The sequence below is a fragment of the Corvus hawaiiensis genome, chromosome 3, assembly GCF_020740725.1.
Source record: "Corvus hawaiiensis isolate bCorHaw1 chromosome 3, bCorHaw1.pri.cur, whole genome shotgun sequence".
NCBI classification, from domain to species: domain Eukaryota; kingdom Metazoa; phylum Chordata; class Aves; order Passeriformes; family Corvidae; genus Corvus; species Corvus hawaiiensis.
This window is the reverse complement of record NC_063215.1, coordinates 49,209,066-49,224,272: the sequence shown is the minus strand read 5'-3', so window position 1 is coordinate 49,224,272 and position 15,207 is coordinate 49,209,066. Positions and strand designations below refer to the sequence as shown.

Genomic DNA, 15,207 nt, shown 5'->3' with positions numbered 1-15,207 from the left:
GCACTTGTTTTGACCAATATTCTGAAGAGGAAATTTAGGCACAGATAAAAGTAAGCAAATCTCATGGACTCTACCTTAAATCCTTTCTGTCCACATATTTTTTTGTGGTTGCTGTGATCTTCCTCCCTACCACTTGTTTTTGGAAAGAGCATTCACTCCTTTCCAGGACTATAAGTTAGCATCCCAGGCATCATTCTGACACCAGAAAAATCTGTATACTCTGTATAAGGTTCCAAAAGGTGAGGTTTTGGCCTCTAATATTGAAAGTCTTAAATACGGAAAGGAAATTACAATTTCAACCATATTGGATGAAGAATTGCTGCAACTTGAGCAGGTATTTTCTAGATCCATGTGACCAGAAGTAAGGCCAGTTCTCAGGCAGAATTTACACAGATTGATTCTATTCAAATGTTTGGTTTGTTGGTAATTTTTCAGGAATGGCACAAGGCTCATGTGAATGCAATGTATCAGCCTCTTTCAGGCCTAAAAGGAACTCCTTTGATGCTCAAAGATTTTACCTTCATTTTGTGCATATAATATTTACCTATATTTTCCAACTATTTCTTTCATTTTCACTTTACTCTACACTCTTGGAGCTACCAGTGTGACCTTTTGCAGTTGCCATAATTTTAAAATGCAGAGGGCTACTCATCTGGTGGTGACATAAGTGACCAGAGCTTCAAAGGAAATCAGCAGTTGAAAACCCAATACGTAGAAGTCTTTTTCCAGGAAAAAGCAAAAGACACTGGAAAGGTCTCACACACATCTCTACTGTTTGGATTTGGAAATGTCTGAAACTGGACATTTCACCTATATCTAAGATTTCAAGTGCTGCTCTACACTAAATTAAAAGTTTGATATTTCTCAGTCCATCACAACTATCTTTCTATCCTTAATTTTTATTCATGGAAATGAGATATATTTATCCAAATAAATGAATAGCATTCTTTGTCACCATAATGATAAAGCTGGCTAGATATTTATTCATATGAGTGAGGATGAGACATAATTTTCCCACAGTGGTAAGATAATGTTTCTCTTTTTGAGTATGGTGAGGTACCCACTGACATGCACCACAAAATGCCCCAGCTGCTTTCATAAATGTGAAAAAAAATTGCCAGACCTCCAAGTACACGATAAATAAGCAGTATATATAAGGGAAGAAATAAGAAGCCATTACCAGGCCCTCAGTCTTAATGTGTGCTGTCTCCACAAAGTCCCATTTGCGGCCTCAGAAATTATTTCATCTATTTTAGTTTGTTTTTAAAATACAAGCCACAGAGAGAGGAGCTTTCCAGCACTCAAATTAATGTATAGAATACTGCAGTGGTTAAAGAAACTATGCTAGCAATGTGTATGTAAATTTATTTCTGCCTTTGAACTCTGTTTATACATTACTCTGGAACTCAGCTGCTAATATTTAGCACCAATATAGCCCTCGCTTACAGCATTTTACTGCCAAGGAGAAAAAAAACAAAGGATTTCCTTTTCTTTGCAAGGGGTTTCAATAAGAGAGGGGGAAAAAGACTGCTTTTGTTGAACTTTCCTCACACATAACTTTTTTTCATTAGCTGTAAAATGTCCACATCTGCAGTTAGAAACAAAACTGATAGATTTCAGTGATCTGAGGTGATACATTATAAGGGAAATATCAGCAATTCTGTGATTCAACATGTACTTTCCTTGTAAAGGAAAACCAAAATGAAAATATTTCTGCATCTGAGCTCAATAAAAATCTCCTAATTTTCAAAGACATATTCTCTTGAACTTGTCAAGAGAAGCAGTACAAAACTGCATTGCTCAAATGTCATTGCTTTTTGGAGAACAGCAAATTTTTGTAACACCCAGATCAATGTAGTGTAGAGCCTTAATCAATTCATACTGAAATATTTTGAAGTTCTTACACAAAAGCCAGCTGGTGGAAGTGTGTTGTAAAAAGACTAGCTGAATTATTCATTGTGAATAATCCGTGTTACGAATTTACCCTCCCACCACCCCACCTCCTTTTCAGGAGTTGTCTGCAATGCAGTCCTCATCTCTGTGAGCATTTGGCAAGTGGTTTATATTAATGTATTTTTATATGTTCCAAGAGTTGCTGGATCTCTTGAACACTATTATTTAAGTTGCTATATTTTCTGACTTACAGTGTGTGAATGCAACACCACATAGTAAATAATTTTATGGTAGTATTTCAGTACACTGATAGGCTGATTGACATTTCTAAACCTAGAGATTCATGAAAAACAGAGCTCTGCTCTTTGGTTGTGTCTGTAAAATGAACAGATATATGATTACACATTCTGGCCTGTACTTATCCCTTGCCACTTTAGGAAGTAAACCAAGGAGGCTGAGATGTATATCACATATAGGCTCCTTCTTCAACTGAGGGTGAACAGTTTTCATTCACAGAGGTGGAGGCAGATCTGTGCTATTAGTGCTCTTTGGAAGTGCCTGTCTATTTATTATATTGAGAGCATAAAGGATCTATGGGATAACATCAGGTTGAAAGGATGGAATTCCCTTGTTTGAAGTCATCCTGATGTAATAGAGACAGAAGATTATCCAATGCAGCTAACATAGGATGACTTCTTTCCAAGGTTACCTTTACTGTCAGTAAGGAAACATAAGTCCTTCTAAGGAGCAAACCATTTCCTCCTGAGTAGACTTATGAAATAGATACATGACATAACCTAAAGGGCTTATTTCTCATGGGGGGCTGTGATGGGAACTTAAATAACCAGCCCATATTTATTTATCTGTACCAAGGACATCCACACCCATTCAAATAAATTTCTTCTACAGATCTTGCCCACTCAGATTAGCACTGATAGGTATTAGCAACACCAGCTCTTTTCCTGCTGCTGGAGAAGAATTTCTATGGATAACACAGAGTTTTCAGTGTTATCAGTATTTACGAAGTGTGATGAAGTATTCAATGTCTCCTGTTTCTTTTTCAGAGCTATCAGCCCAAAAAGCATAATGAAGAAATATAATGCTACCTACTTGCTCTGCAGGTGGATTACTACATCAGGGACCTACTTACACATTTCTTACTAAATAAGTCCTCAAAAATAACCTTTATTCTCCTAAGAAAATTCAGGCTAAGTGGATGCTTCACAGCTCAATAGATGCAACAGAAGGGTGATAAAATATCTGAGTGATAAAATTTTTGTGCACTGAGTCACAAATAATTCAGTATGAGCTTCCTGTTAATAAATTTAATTGTGAAATGAAGATAATTCTAGGCATCAAAGTATTGAACGACCTTTGAAACAGCCTTCCAAGAGATTATCAGTGATAAAAAAGATGGAGTTTGACAGGTTTATGAACAAGACTACATAATGTTGTGTCTAAGAAGAAGCTGGACTTTAGATGCCCATTCTAATCCTGTGTTGCCACTAAAACCACTGTTGGCTCTTAGAATCATTGCCTGTCAGAAGTTTGAGCAGATTTAAGTAGCAGTTTAACCATACGAAAACTCATGTTAATTGTATTTGGTGTATTCACCCTCAAGAGTGAGCTAGCTAGATAAAAGTGCCCAACTGATTGTCATGCAAAGGAGCCACTTTCCTATGAACACCTATCTGAGTCATTTATGTGCAATGATGCGCATGTTTTACTACACATGCTCATTCCAGTTTTTCAGGAATTCAGGTCTTGCTTTGGCTTATCAGCATCTGCCTGTTCATTCCTTTTCCTGTATATATATTCTGAGGCACAAAAATGCTCAGTAATCTGCATGCATTTCAGAAAGCCATATATATATAAAGATATCTATATATGTACAAAGGCAGCTAATAAGAACTATTTATTATGTGCAGAATAAACAAAAAAATAATTTTAATGCTATTAGTTAAAAAAAAATTTGTAGTTCATAGATATAGTTTCCAGGAAAAGGATCATTCATTGTTTGGGGACAAGATCAAAGTATGACTTTAAGTGACTTCAGGTAGTCTTTTTTATCTTTTCAAACTCTATTGTATTTGCTCAGCTACTACAGGAGTGATGGAAGGAAAAGAGGGGATGAGGAAATGTTACTTTATTTTTATATTCACTCTTTTATCCTGTGTTTGGCTGTTATATGACCTTACATTTTCGTTTACCAAGTGCATCAAGTCCAAGAGTAAAAGTCACTAGCCTGAGATAATGAAAATATGTAATCACTCTGCCATAAAAAGTCTTGTAAGAAGCTGGAGTGGTGAGCACAGATTTTGCTGGCTTATGAGGTGTCGATCCTTTGCCATCAGGTGAATTTAATAGAGTTCAGCACTACTTTTGAGAGATTTGTGTCGGCATTTCCTTTGGGAATTAGTCATGATTAGGAATATGTCTTTCAATACATGATGCCTTATCCACAGTGAAGAATATATTCTACCTTTGGCTATGCCTTTTGTTTAAACTTGTTCCTTCACTTTCTCAAAATAAATGGAGCATATGAAAATTCACTAGGGGTGTCTCACTAAACACTCTGGCCAGCTGACACCTGCCAAAACTTAACCTCAGGCTGGGGGTTCCTAGCTATTGGGACAATAGTGTTGAGAGGGTGTTAAAAAGTACAAAATGTTCCTGCCCAGAATATGCTGAAGAAAATACAAAATAAGTAGCTTTCCTAATATTCCAATCTCTATCTCTCTGACTTTTAATAATGTTTAACAGCTTCATTTTTCCATCAGTCTTTACTGATGCTAAGGTTAAATTAGTGTGTGCTATGGGTAGAATGCATCAGAATCCAAACAATTTAATTTTATGTCCACGTGATATTAGTAAAGAGTAAATTACTTTCAGATTATGGTTTGACCAGCTATTCTTTAAATATTTGGACCATGCTTTTCTTTTGGGAATTTCCAAAAAAAAGCACTTTCTACTGTATTTATCCTTTGGTAGTTTTAAGATATAAAAATAAAAAAGAGAAAATTTCCAATTTAGACAAGGCTGTTTTCAGAAATAAATTTTTCAGCATCATTATTTACAGCTGGATTGAAATAATGGGCATTGGGGGTCAGTACTGTCCTTGGGGAGTGTTTGCTTAGAGGATGATGCAGCAGAAATGTGACTCCACCTTGCACAGGGACCTCTGATCTTCTGAGATCTGCTTTAGTTGATGAAGAGAATATTTTTAACACTGTTAGTCTTAGCCCTGTCCAGTGGTAAACGTATTCTCACTAACCTGGAAAATTTTGCTGCTCTAGCAGCCTGAGGCAAACTTGTTACTGTCTGGTGACTTGAGCTCTTCCTGGCAGCTTGTCTCCACCAAGGAAGACTTATTTATGTATTACCCTGCACTGAAGTCACAGTCGATATGTACTAGGCAATGACTTTCATATATCTGCTTTATAGAATAAATCCCTTTCACTTTCCAAGTACATATTTTCTGTAGCTGATATGACAGCTTTAACCACAGTTATTTTCATTTTTCCTTTAGAGACGTGGGAATGTGTACACAAATATTGCTACAGTACACTGGATACACATTCATAAAGCATCACAGAGAAAAGATGATTTAAAAATGCTGGAAAAGAAAGTTACAAGAGACATTATGAAAGAAACTTCTAGAGACTAAGGCAACTTCTAGGCATTAAAAATTTTTCAGTTTTCTTTATCTTAGAACATTATTTATCTTAATCTCAGACAGTAAAGCAGAGTAAAACATCCAACAACATTTTATTGCTAGGAACTCTTTCCTGTTTCATCAGGATGGAAATTGAGAAGGAGATGAGGACACTCCAGATCTTGCACGTGCACTGCAGGCTCTATGGCACATATCTCTTGCAGCTCTGGGGTGTACAAGGCTCTCTGTAGGACTCAGGTATGCTTGGAATAGAAGGTCCTCCAGTCAGAAAGCTGTTATAATACAGCTAAGCCTCTCTGCAGAGAATCTAAGTTCACAGAATCTTTTATATATTCCCCACTGGTGATACATATTCTACATTTGCACAGACAGCATGGCCAAAGCCACATGTTCTAAAATAATTTTGAAAAAGCCCGTAAGATTGCAGCAAAAGCCATGAGATTCAATCAGGAAACTTTCCTACATTCGCTTTTGAAGCATTTAAGAGAGAAACATTTTTATTTTTTCTTTTTTATGAGATTTTTCAGGTGTTCAAGGAAGACCAGGTTTAAGAAAAATGTTAATTATAATGGGATGTGTAACAAAGTTCAGTGAATTGGCAACAACCGCTGAAAATAAAACAGAGCTGAGGAGGATATGTGACATGAACACAAAACGTATTAGATTTCCAGATAAACAACCTGACTATCTACATTCTGCTTCCAAAAGTCTCCAGCTGCAAACTAACCAATTAAAAGATATTTCTATTTTCCTAGATAGATCATAGGGTGTCTGCTGATACCTTTGTTAATTTATTTTTTTCATTAGATTTCTATGGTAGTTGTTTCCTTGCTATATTTTCTCTTTCATTAAAAACTCTTTTCTGTTCCACTCACAGTTTCTTACACAAGTTTATCAGCTTGCTCTTCTGTTGCATTTTCTGCTGAATATTTTATAGCACTCTGTTTTAACATATAAAAATAACCTGGATTAAGTCTATCAATCCTTCAAGGAGAACAGGGAAAATCAGAAATCCTCACTGATCTAGTTAAATATCACCTGCTGATAGTCCTGTTCTTAACACAACATGCTTTATTGAATTTAGGGTGTAAAACAGGCAAACCCAAAACTTCAGCACAATGAGCTACTTTTTTTTCAGTATGTGAGACACACATACATAAAAGGCAAGACTACCCATGGCCTTATTTGCATTCCTCTTCTTTACTTGAGTTTGAAGATATTAAAAATAGATCTCTAGATGTATATATTGTGCCTGCGTTATTCAGTGGTTTCATTTCATTTATTTATAATACAAATGTGTTTTGCAAAAAGATTTAACAAAAGAATATAGTGTTAGACTTTAATTTGAGCAGAGCACTTGAGGAATCATTAGGAAATGAGGTAAAGATAACAGAAAAGAGAAGAGAATTACTTGGCACTAGGCTGGGCCAGTAAAAGATGCAATTTCATTGATTGGCCTACAGGGTACTATGAACAAAAAACCAAATTTAGCTAAAACTCTCCCTGTGTACACATATATATACCATTTCATCTCTTAGTGATATTGAACTGCATTATACTATCTGCCTTCCATTTTCTCTTTAATTTTAGTGAGAATATGAAGCACATCATGTCTCATAATAGTGATAATGACAGATAGAGCTCTGAAAGTAATTGCATCCTTGAGATGAGATACCCAAAGGTAGGATTTGAAGTGGTAAGAGCCTGAAACAAAGCTAATTCTGTGTCTTTTAAATTGTTCTCTCATGGCCCCAGATCTTGTTAATACAACAGGAAATATCTCACTGTACGGTGGAAGCAAAACCCTCTGCTGTTGTGTTTAGTCCTTAATTTTCTTTCAACATGAATTGTAAAACAACTGTGCTGTCTCTGTCAACATGCTGTTGTGAATAGTTTAAGCATGAGTGTGAGACTGGGGTTCACAACAGTCAGTCCTGCTCTAGATGCACCTTCAGAGCACTGAAGACAGGATCCTCCTCTCTTTTAAGACCTTGAATCTTCAGCAGCACCATACAAAGATTTATTTGCAGAAAGGGCATCTGTAGCATTTCTAGGCTTTCCAGCCTGCACAGGACAAGGTTTGTTTCCAGCATCACCTGTGCTTCTTCTGGTGGATTAAATGCAAGAGGAATTAGACCCTCACCTGGAAAACAGGATCCAGATCACTGAAACAGTTCTTGAAATATTTAACTCTAAACTTTATTTGCTTTCACCAAAAATGGGGCATAAGTCGCAATCAGGGCTTTCCAGAGTAGATGCACATGGGTTAGCAGGGTATTGCACAAATGAGAGCACACATCTCTCCCTGGTACAGTGGTTTAAGCTCTCAGCAGGGAAAAAAAGAAATTGAACCACAAGAATCTGAACTAACTGGAGCAGGTACTGGAAACTAAGCTAAAGAAAGGCTGCTCTGGCAATCCATATGTGTGTTAGGAGAGGGATTGTGAGAGTATTTTCCTTTATTCCTTTCCCTTAACTTTAATTATGCAATTAAAGGAACAGGACCAGGCACTCCACACATGGTCCCCCACAGCAGCCAAGGTGAGAAAGTGGGAACAGGCTCCATGCTATTGCATGCAGTGAGGAAAGAGCACATCACCATCTTACACAACTAAGCAAACCCAGATCCTGAACACTCCAGCCAGCCTCTCACATCCCACAGCCAAGCTGGCCCTGAGAACAAAAGCCTCCTGGCTCACACCCTGAGCTACCTGCTTTCTGCTGGATCCTCCTGAACATGCAGTGGGAACAGGCAGGTTTGTCTGTACCAGACTGCAGTAGGTGGCAGACAGCAGCGTTTTTGGTTCTTGGCTCTGCTCTGGCCAGGAGAAACTGAGTTTCCTTCCCACAGCAGCATCTTCAGACACTTTGTTGGGCCCTGTCTTCATCAGCAGAGTGAGCCTAATGAATTCTCATGGGTTTGGCAGCTCCTTAGCTAAGACTCTCTGCCTTGGGCACTGCCTGGAACAGGAGGGTGTGGATTTCCCCTTTCTTCTGGCACAGTTCAAACCAACATCTTCCATTTAACAGGAGAATGAATAAGAAATCATGCAAATAAATAAGTCAGTTTCTTGTGCCTCTTGAAGTCAGTTCTGAAGGAGAAGATGGAGCTATTTCATTATCTGGCTTTTGTCACATTGAAGATGGTTTAAATTTGAAGTGTGGTTGGGGAGACTTGTTTGTTCTGAGTGCAGGGGTATCTGTGACACCGCACTCAAATAGATTATTATTACATTATTCATCCAGATACTTTATGCTGATTTTTTGCTTTTTTTCTTTAGCTGTGCACATTTTTTGAGCTGACTATCTAAAAAGAGCAAAACAAATGACAATTCTATTGAAAATACAAAGAGTTCTTAGTAAAACAGTGTTATGTTGTAGCAAACATAATTTTTGACAATCATGCTATATAATAGAATCCCAGGGATTAAGAAAAATATCAGAAAGATGATAAAAGAAATTAAATATGTTTGTGCACTTAACTAATTAAATTTAATTAAAAGGAAACATTAATACCCTCAAGACAAAAAAACTTTTAGATCTTTCACATAAACCAAAGATATTTGTAGTCCCCTCTAGTTCAGTTAAAGGCTAATCTCTTTTAAATCCTCGCTCTTGTCCTTTTTTTACTGAGGCAGTAAAATCTGATTATTAACAAAGGTGATGGAGTGCTTTGGCAACCAGCTGCTGTAGCTCTGTGTCAAGTAGAAAAGGAACTGACTGAAAAGGCTCTGAGGAATACAAGAAGAAACTCGTGCTAGCATGAACACCTGACAATATTCAAAGTACTTCTCAGAAGACAGATGGTTAAGGGAAATACTCCACCATAGTCATGTAACAACAAAGAGGAGACCTAATAAGAAAATGTCTGGAGTCATCCATATGGGTGGAGAAAATGAACTGCATTCAAATGGAAATATGGGGAGCAAGTAGTTTTCCAACAAAAAACCTAGCTGGAGCTAACGCAGCTGGAGTCAGCTGAGCTCTCCCGAGGAGAGAGAAGAATGAATCCCCTTCGTGAGGAGGGGCAAAACCTAAGAGTTCAGGCGAAGGTTATGGCAACTCCTGGACACAGCGTCTCAGGATGCAGCCTGTGTTTGAGAAGTGTGCAGCTCAGCATGGGACACTGAGATGCAAAAGATTCTGCCCTGCACTGCTCTGGTCTTCAGCTGACCAAGCAAACTCACCCTGCCTTTCATCGTATGGAGCTCTCCAGGACTGGATCCCGCAGGCTTTCATATTGGCTCTGGGTAAACTGAAAGCAGGCAAAGGCTTTATCTAAGGACTACACCGACCGACACTTTGCCCCTTTGGGCTTGCCTCCTACTCCTCTGGCACAGTGGTCCTCTCCCTCTTGAGTCTGAGGGGATGACAGTGGCAGAAAGGAAAATAAGGGCATGTTAGACACCTGGTGACAGTATCAACCCCACAGCACGAGTGGAGGGAGGAGAACAAGCTGTGAGATGATCTCCCTTTGGTAAGCCACAGCAGAAACAAGAACCTCTAACAGAGGATACTGCATGCTTTGTTTCTGTGGTAGAGTAACTTACAGGTATTGTAAATGACAAGATTCCTTTGCTCCAAAATGAGGTTTCAATTCCCCCTCTACACGACCCAGACTGATGGGCTTGAAGGAGAAGACAAAATTTCCTCTAGCTCACTGATCCTCTGAGAGTTCTACCTGCCAAGGAATGAGAAAATCCAGTTATTCTTTCATAGGAATCTGCACCATTATGCTGTTTTGATATGAAACAGGTTGTAAGTATGCAAGGCTGCCAAATTTACTACAGAAATACTCTTGATTTTTCTCAATGGAGACACTTTCCTAAATGGGAACCCTGCAATTACTATGATACGAGCAGAAACAATCAAATTCTGCTGTGGTTGCACATCACAAAATGTCACTGCAGTGGCAAAAACCATTGCAATGTAAGTAATTATTAATTTTCATCATTGCATTGGCTTCAATAGTCTGTATGTTACATTACATTTGCACAAATATTGACAGAAAATTTAAATTTTAATCCCAACATCAAAGTACTATTTTCTTTTGTCTCTGTAATTTTTGGAGCACAGAGGTTGCTAATTCACACTGTTGTGCATCTCTTTTGATAGCAGAGAGGCTCATTCATGCCACTGTCTTGTCTTGAATTTAAATTTAGATTGCTTATATGTATTCATATTTTCAATTTATATTATTAGATCCACTCCTGCTCTATTCTTTGCTCATTAGGGACCTCTGAACACCAGCTCGAGGAAGTTCTGCTAAATGAATCTCATGTCCTTTGCAAGAGCTCCGTGAATGACATGTGTAATTATTGACAATTAACAAGATGCTAATTATACCTTCAAATTATAATCCCACTGAGCAAAATAAAAATCCTTTATGGAAGAAAAAATTGTTAAAGGAACAACATTATATTAAACCAAATGACAAAAAGTTTGGCAACTTCCAATGGTATAAATCAAACAAACTGCTGAACACATCGTGCAGCTTGCCAGAATGGCTCTCTGCCAATTAGCTTTTCCTTGCATATTCTATAAGCTGGGGGAGGGGAGTGGGGAGAAAGTGAAGGAGGAAGAGAATTTAACTGGTGTGTCACTGCTCTGTCAGTAACAAGATGTCAGAAAAGCTGTAACTATTTAAACTTTGCAGTGTGTGTTGTCTTACAGTTCCATCAAATTGACAGAAGAGGTTTGTCTGAAAGGTTTGAAGCTACAGCCACTTTAGTAAATCCTACATTTGCAAGAAAAGCAGCAAGAAAAAGCTTCTCTGTGAACACATCTTGGATCCAGTCTTGTAAATGCACACAATGCATTTGGTTTTTTGTTTTTTTTCAGCAGTTGGCATAGGCAGTTTGGGTCTTTATCTGCACTGAAAGATAGAAAATTTTGCAAAAGTAATGCAGCTAGAATTAAAACTCTACATTCACATGCTCCAAATTTTCATTAGTTATGTTTACCTCTGGTACAATTTAGCCTAAGTCTTGTTCTTCAGTCATCCTGATTCAAGGCAGTCCTCAAGACTTGCTCAGTTCTGGTATCAGACTAAAGTGCTTACAGAATAGAAAAAAAAAGTGTCCAATCTCTTGAAAACTAAAAAAATAAAAAACCCAAAGCAACCAACCAAAATAACACCCCCCCCAAAAAAACCCCAACAATGATTTTCTCTTAAAAAAAGAGTATCTCTACCACAGGGTAAAACACAGATTTCAGGTGCAGTTACAATTCTCTAAGATGCCTGGGTTTTGTAATACTTTTATGGTAAAAGATGTGATGTAACTTAAGAAGAAAAAAATTGACTTACAGAGTTTTCCCAACAGGGTAGAATTATCAGTGGTCTGCCCTGCAAGCATGACTGCAATTTTGGGCAATAAATGTCAGAGAGGGACAGGACAGATTTTTGCTGTCTATATTATTGTTCTTCTGCAAACACACAGTGGGGCACAGTTTGGGTTTTGTGGGTTTTCTTGTTTTGCTTTATTTTCCTATTGACAAACTCCAAAAAGCAGGAATTGCTTTCAGTCACTCACTGAGGTGTATGAGGTGCTCTGGTTGGCCATAGTAGTGGTTGGGATACATGCCATGAGGCTTCTGGAACTGTTTTCAGGTAATGAAGAGTGATCTGCAAACACTCCAAGTGAACCCTTTGCAAGCATCTGACAGGCTGGAATTCACACACAGCTGATTTGCCAGCCTCCACAAAAAGGCTCATTAAAAAGTAGATTTGTTTCCAACAAGTATCTGATCCAACTGAAATTTTGAAATTCAGAAATCCTTGAAAGTTTTTAACTCTATTCTTCTTTTTACTAGGAGGAGTTTCCAAGCCAATGCCTAATTTTTTTAGCTATTAAAGAAAAATCTGCCTCCTTTTCTACTGTGTAAAAAGTTGCAGCAAGATTTTTGTTTCTTAAGTGAAAGTAGAAACTACTCAGAAATTACTTCAGAAGACATGCCATCAGGAAAGCAATGGGAAATTGGATGACAGCATTTGTCATAGTCCATCTGTACTTAACTTTTTATAACCTATCTTATCTAAACATGGGAAGGGAAGACATTGTTTAATTTAGGCCTCATACTACAACCATTTAATAGTCATTAATTACTTTCTTCTCTATGAGAACATGGGGAAAAGCAGACTCATAATTAATCTAGATTTAAATATCCAAGAAAAAAGACATCCTGATCTGCCAGGGCTGTATGCAGCACAGAAAAAAAGAATCCTGTTTCCCTGCAATCTTCCACTGGAAACTGAAGGGGCTGATGATGGATGGCTGGCAACCAGACTCTTTTCTGTACCACCCCACACAGGAACTTCTCTAAGACATCTTCAGTGTCTTAAATCACTGTATACATCAATGTAGCTTTCCAAAACATACTTAACTCTTCTGCTTTACTTATCTTTGTTTATTTTGTTTGTTTGTTCTTAGATGATCAGTCTATTCTTAAGTGGTATGCCTGGATTGACAATGTAGAATACTGTGTTGCTACTGCTTGACAGCCCTGTACACTTTGAGTTTTCCAGTCCGAGATTCTGGTTTTTTTTTTTCCTCCAAATCCTATCGCCTACTTGATTTTTGATAAGAGAAAGAAGTATCCTAGGTTCACTTGTGAGAATATGCCTCTAAACATTCGAGAAAGAGCAAATGCTCCTGCATCCTCTTGGTAGATAGAGAATGATTTTGCCTTTTAGACAGAACTGGTCAGTGTATGAAGATTCTGAGTTGTTTTCGCAAAGAAAAAATACTTTCCAGAAAGTTAAGTATTCCCAGATTGCCTGACAGCAAGCAAGTGCTGTGAGCTCCTTAATCTCTTCTTCAGGAATTACCTGAGGAAGACCTAACAAAACCAGGACATTTAGAGTAGTACATTCCATACACAGAAAGTCTGAAAGCTTTAAATAATCTTTCCAAAAGAGAAGGAGGAGGCAAAGGAAAGTAAAAAATATGAATGAGTTAAAACATCAACAGAAAAATTACTAACATGAATTTTTAAACAGTTACTCAAATGAAACAAAATAAGTTTCTTCATAAGTTCTATTTGCAGAAAAAGGAAGCACACATTTTTTCCCCCCCTAAAAGGGAAATAAAACTGATTTAAGAGCATAAAAAAACTTATTTGATTAATTTAAGGAACTCCAGAAGAACAAGAAGGAAGAATGAAAATATAGTTACATATAATATAATATAATATAATAATTGGGCAAGACATAAATCAAATTAAAATATTAGGCAGAAAATTTAAGAAAATAAATTAGACATCATCCTGCTGAAAAACAACAAAAAAGTCTCCCACTTCAACACATTCCATTGATTAACAGAATAAAAATTTTATTACCAGGAAGATTCATAGAAATAATGTGAAGTAATAGCATGAACTGACACAGCTCTGCTTATACTACATAAAACCACAGGCTACAATGCAACAAAGAACTTAAATATGTGCTGTGCAGCTTCCTATAATGATGTGTGGTGAGTTGGACGCATTTTCCTCCCTAACTTCTTGTTCTATTAGTAACTTCTACTTTACTAATCTACCAATAGATTTTCTCATAGCTTTATTACTGGTCCTACTATGAACAGCCGCCTTTTCTAAAATATTTGTGTATTTAACCACCTAGTGAAGAATCAGTAAGGAAATTTAAGGATTTATTTTTTCCAGAAGGAAGCGTACTAAAGTAAGCCACCCTGGTCAAGCTAATGTTATAAATAAAAGGATGAGTATAGGAGACAAGAAAACACTTTTACAGAGCCTGCCTAAATAGAGCAGTAAAGGAGCTATGTCAGATTTCCATCTGGAAAGCGTCTTTGCAGAAAGGGTCTGGGGGTTCTGTCAGTCCCTGAGGTGATCACTTGACAGTAGTGCAGTCTCATGGCAAACAGCCTCCTGGGCTGTGCTAGGTGCAGCCTTGCCAGCAGGTGAGGCAGGTATTCCTTCCCTTCTGCTCAGCACTGGTGAGACTCACCTGGAGCACTGGGCCCAGGTCTGGGCTTCCCAGTACAACAGAGGCATGGACATACAGAAGAGAGCTCAGCAAAGGGCCACTGCAGTCATGGAAGGACTGAAGCATCTCTCCTGCGAGGAAAGGCTGAGAAAACAGGGACTATTCATCCTGGAGAAGAGCCAGTGCAGGAAGGACCTCATGATGGAGTGATAGTGGGGAGTAAAGAGCAAAGAACCAGACTCCTCTTAGTGGCACCCATTGATGGGACAAGAGACAATGGGCATAAATTAAAGTACAGGAATATTTTTATTATTTTTAACTAAAAGTCTGGTCAAATACTGGGAGAGGTTGCCAAAAGAAATTTCGGAGCCCCCATCCTACGACATAGTAAAAATCTGTCTGGACATGGTTATGAGCAACTTGCTCTAGGTGACCTTGCTTGAAGAGACGGATTGGATTAGATGATCTCCAGGAGTGCCTTCCTACATCAGCCATGCTGTGATTCTGTGATTGTGAGTTGAAAATGAGAGAGACTTAAAGAGGACAAAGTCCTACTAGGTCAGTCTGTCTTTGCATGTGTATGTAGGTAAGTTTACCTAAAGGGTAATCAACTGTAAAGGACTTTAACAAGTTTCTTGCTTCTGTGGAGCCTTTCCATTTACAGAACTGTGAGCTAACAGACTAGAAATTAATT

The 15,207-nt window shown here is 37.9% G+C and overlaps 1 long non-coding RNA gene across 4 annotated transcripts in view; it reads right to left on the bottom strand.

Annotated features, from left to right (window-relative positions):
- LOC125323820 overlaps positions 1 to 15,207 on the bottom strand; it is a 47,227-nt gene that overhangs the window by 22,843 nt on the left and 9,177 nt on the right. For 2 of the 4 annotated variants that reach the window (XR_007202664.1, XR_007202663.1), the window contains exons 2-3: positions 11,533 to 11,625; positions 10,120 to 10,250 (exon numbers count right to left, since the gene is read on the bottom strand). This is a non-coding gene — a long non-coding RNA (uncharacterized LOC125323820). Of the gene's footprint in view, positions 1 to 7,366; positions 8,662 to 9,756; positions 9,825 to 10,119; positions 10,251 to 11,532; positions 11,626 to 15,207 lie in introns of those variants that run through there. The other 2 variants (XR_007202665.1, XR_007202662.1) reach the window with 2 other exon arrangements.